The 4,856-nt window shown below is 43.5% G+C and overlaps 1 protein-coding gene across 1 annotated transcript in view; it reads left to right on the top strand.

Moving 5' to 3' along the window:
* The first annotated feature begins 1,023 nt into the window (after positions 1 to 1,023).
* Positions 1,024 to 4,856, top strand: part of peli1b (pellino E3 ubiquitin protein ligase 1b) — a 48,036-nt gene continuing 44,203 nt past the window's right edge. Inside the window, exon 1 of the mRNA XM_080016186.1 lies at positions 1,024 to 1,244. The gene's annotated coding sequence lies outside the window, so the exon portion shown is untranslated. The remainder of the gene's footprint in view (positions 1,245 to 4,856) is intronic.

Genomic DNA, 4,856 nt, shown 5'->3' with positions numbered 1-4,856 from the left:
GCTCAGATCCTTACGCTTGCCCATTTTTCCTGCTTCCAACACATTAACTTCAAGAACTGACTGTTCCCTTGCTGCCTGATATATCCCACCCCTTGACAGGTGCCATTGTGACGAGATGAGCAATGTTATTCACTTCACCTGTCAGTGGTTTTAATGTTGTGGCTGATGGGATATAAAGTAAAAATTGTACACACTGTCCATCTAACCCATGTGATGCCCTCCCCCCGCCCTCCCACCAGGAGAAGGCGGCCAAATGGCGGATGCTGGACGGCCAGATGGACGGGCTGACATGTATATACAGTATATCAATGTGAGGACCAAATTAGTTTGGATGTATAAATGTATGTATGGACATGTACAGTATGAAATGCAATGTACATGCGTGCACTTGTATCTCTGCATCTTTATCATGTATATGCCCTTTTATGTCTGTTTATTTTATCATTTTATTCTAACAAATAATACATTTGACTTTTTCTTCAACCCCAAGACATGCAAAACACCTGCAGCACAGAATGAGGCAAAAACGAGAAGAACACAGCGATGAATGTTGATGTGGTTTTAAGTTTTTCCACTGGATAATAATCAAATATTGCAACCCCGACCCGGTCAACGTTCCATTATTTGTAATCGATGTATTTGGCTGTTGGGGTCAAATATCTAATAAATGATGAATAAAATATATACTTTGGATTTTTAAATGTTAAATTAACGCAATGCCATTTTTTTTCCTACAGCTGGGGTTTCTGTGACACCAGAGGCAAATGCAGAGGAAGTTCGCGATGGCAAACAATCCGCCCTTCGCGTCCGTGTGCTGCGGGCTTTCGCCCGAGTGGGGCCCTACAGGACTACATTACCCACAACTCTGCGCTGACCTCTTCGCGTCGACGGCTTCCGTAGAACCCCAATGCCCACAATCCTTTGCGACGACGTCGGCGTAAAGGGCTCCGCACGGACCGAGCGGGGCTCACTTCTCTGTTTACGTCCCGACGCTCGCAACAAAGGAGAGGCTGCCACATCTGAAATGCACACGATATACTGTCCAGTAACTTGACAGAGGAAGGAATCCAGGGGGAGCGCTCATTCGCCGCGTTTTATTTTTTGTATCTCCCTTTTTTTGGTGGCGAAGGCGGACGGATTTCTCCTTTGTGTGTGTGTGTGTGTGTGTGTGTGTGTGCGAGCGGACAGCTGTGCTGCTGTTGGACAGAGATCAGCTTGAGAAGATAGAAGGTCCTCACATCGCTGTAAGTGTCTTCTGAACACATAGTACTATTTATAATAATAGTAATCATAATAATAATAATAATAATAATAATAACAACAACAATAATAATACAATTCTGTAAGATAGATAGATAGATAGGTCACACACCAGAAGAATAGGCGATAATAATAATAATAATAATAAAGTAATACATTTTACAATATACAGGAAATTGTTCAAGTTGGCATACAAATATATATACAATAAACAATAAGAATCTCTACATATACGGTGGGGCGGAAACCATATGCTTCAACATTATAAGATACAGTATATGCATTGTTGCAAAAGGCTGTGTGTGAACCCTGCCTGGCTCAGGCCACCCAGTACAACCATCATCACCTTACTTTACGTTATTTTGGGTCAGGCTGATGCTGCGCTGAATAACACTATGGGGCAGTTGTGAAAAGCCATGGGCAACTTGGCATTGTCACAGGCTTGGGGCAGTGGCTGACAAAGCATTAGTTGTCCCCAAAAAACAGCCAAATAATGTAATTCCATTTTTTTATATGTTGCTGAGAAAGTTTGGTTAATTAATGGGAAAGTCAAGGTGTGAGATTAAGTTTCCCTTTCTCTTTCACACCTATGTATTTTCCCTTCTTTCATCTCTCATTAATAGCTCTATTCACAACACTGCTGTTTCAGAATGTGTGTGTGTGTGTGTGTGTGTGTGTGTGTGTGTGTGTGTGTGTGTGTGTGTGAGAGAGAGAGAGAGAGAGAGAGAGAGTGAGAGGGAGAGAGATATTGAGAGATAGATGCTGGTGTTATTTCACACAGGAATCATTTCTCTCGTCTGACCTACTGCAAAAGGTTTTGGGGGAGTGTTTGTGAAAATGGAACATTGCCTGATAAGGAATTAAGCAAATGCAAGCACGCGCACGCACGCACGCACACACACACACACACACATACACACACACACACACACGCACACACACACAGACACACACACACACACACACACACACACACACACACACACACAGGCACATCCTGGCGTTACTGAGGCTTGATTGCCAGCTAATGCTGCCTCTCCTTCCCCTCCCCATCCCACAATTCTCTCCTCCTCCCTTTGTCTCCTTTATTCGTCGCCCATCTCCCTCTCTCTCTCTCTCTTTCTCTCCCTCTCTCTTTGTTTCTACGCCACCCAGTCTGTGTTCGTGTTGGAATCATCCTGATCAGAGTGGGGAAGTGTTCAAACTATCCTCTCCTCCCCTCTTGTCTCCTCTCCTCTCCTCTCCTATCCTCTCCTCCCCTCTCCTCCCCTCTCCTCTCCTCTCCTCTCCTCTCCTCTCCTCTCCTCTCCTCTTCCCTTTCCCCTCCTCTCCTCCTCTTTCCTCTCCTTTCCTCCTCCATTACTGCTTACTGAGACCCAACAAAGAGGACTCCTGTGTGGGCTGTTCACTGTGTCAGCCTGAAGCTAGCCAGGGCAGGATCTTTGGCCTTTTGTGGATGACGAAAGCAAGAAGAAAAGTCTGCCAGCCCTAAATCTTGTTGGAAAACTAAATAGTTTTCACGAGCTCCCAAACGACTGGTTTGTTACATGCTTAAGTTGAATAATGCTCTCGCTAAATCCAATGTGTATTGCAGTGTGACTGGTGGTTTGTGTTTATGGCTGTCACAAATATTACATAATGATCCGATCGCAATCGCTTGAGCTAATCATGTTCATTTCATAAAATTCTCACAGCAAGACCTTACCTGCTCTGAGCTTGTCCAAAGTAGATTCATAAAACATGCAGAACTACGTCACCTTGTAACCTAGGGTCGACGTGAGAAACGTTCGAAATCCGCTTCGTCGTCCTATTTCGACGATAAGCGAACTCTCCACTCGTGGCGTTGAAAAAAAGAGGATCTCACTCGACTGTTGCAACTGGTTCCCATAGAAGGTTTATCCCTGACCCTGACATACAGTTGGTTCAACCGTTACAGACAAAATTTACTGATTGTTCGATGCTTTTGGAAAAAAAGCCTCCGCAAAGGACATCATGTAATGTAGTGCAGCATTGCATTAGAGGGTCCAGATGCATCCCAGAGGCCAAAAGAGAAAGTTAGATATATCTCAAGGGCCTACCTTAACTTTGGTTTTGTATGAATCACATCATTTCAGGGATAATCTTTAAGGGAGGTTGGCTGTGCGCATGGGTCAAGGTGGTCGGTGCCAGAGGTAGGTGCCGGCTCTAAGGACCAAAGGTCGGCCACCACTGCCGTGTAAAATGGATTTAAAGGTTCTTATTATTCATTATCCGTCTAATGTGAACTACTGTACCTTGTACTCACACATGTATGCACAGTGTGTTACTGTGTGTGTGTGTGTGTGTGTGTGTGTGTGTGTGTGTGTGTGTGTGTGTGTGTGTGTGTGTGTGTGTAGGCGACTGATTGTGCCTGTGTCCACTTATGTGTCTGTGTGTGTGTGTGTGTGTGTGTGTGTGTGTGTTGGTGTTCTCTAGAATGGTGTAGCGTCTCCGTTTCACCCAGGAAACTGGATCCGATATGGTCAGAGGAAAAGAGAGGGAGGGAGAGAGAGAGAGAGAGACAGAGACAGAGAGAGTGAGAGAGGGATCTGATGTCTTAATGGAGGGCCAGAACGGACTGCATCTGCGCTCACAGCGTCTTTAGGGACACGGCAAAGTCTTATTTCAGCGTCACTTGGGCTGGAAATGCTGCATTTGTGGAAAAGAAAAAAACAAACCTACAAACACATGTGCACAGAACAATAATAATGAAAATAATAATAATAATAATAATAATAACAATAATAATAATGGCTTTAATTGATAATGGGCTTTTATAGGGACCCAAGATCACTTCACACACACATACATAGCCACATTATGAGGCAATCTAAGTCTTGTGACTCAGATTTGAGAAGCGGTGACATACGCACCAGCGTCCTCTGATGATCCCAACGATCCACCGCAACACATTAACACAACAACAACAACACATTAATACATCAAGAAAACAACATTATTTCCATTGTTATGCAATTTACTGAGTTTTTTCTATAGTCATTGGAGTGTTCTCGCTATGGAACATTCACGATGTTTATCAAATGTTTTTTCTCTAAATTAGGGGGAAACTAAACTTTCTTCTAAAGATACATGCTTTTTTTCACGCTCGAGCATAACTGCGGCGCCTAAGTGACGTCGATGTTGTAATACCGGAAAACGCAACATCTCTAACACAATGGCTGTAACGGAGGCTTTTTTTTTTTTAAACGTGTTAACTATGTGCTCAGCTGTTGGGCAGTAATAACACAATTAGCCTCATAAAGAGAAAGGCGATCAGCACGGGAATTCCAGAGGGACGTATTATCCCAATCTACTGCAGAGAGCAACGCAGACAGAGGCATTTTCTTCCCTTGTGTGAGCAAGGAGAGCACATTTATTTATTTAAAGTTTTCCGTTCACAGAAGGACTGGGCAACACTGACAAAATGAAATATCACAATTTCCGGACAAATACCTTGATGTTGATCGTTTGATGATATTTTTGCAAGGGCTGTTGGTACTGTCATAAGGTATTTTTCACATAAAAACTATTTGAGAAACAGTCATTAGTAATGTGGGCATTATGACTAAGCCCGTAGA

Source organism: Zeus faber, assembly GCF_960531495.2.
Source record: "Zeus faber genome assembly, chromosome: 16".
Lineage (NCBI taxonomy): Eukaryota > Metazoa > Chordata > Actinopteri > Zeiformes > Zeidae > Zeus > Zeus faber.
This window is presented reverse-complemented; position numbering and strand designations above follow the sequence as displayed.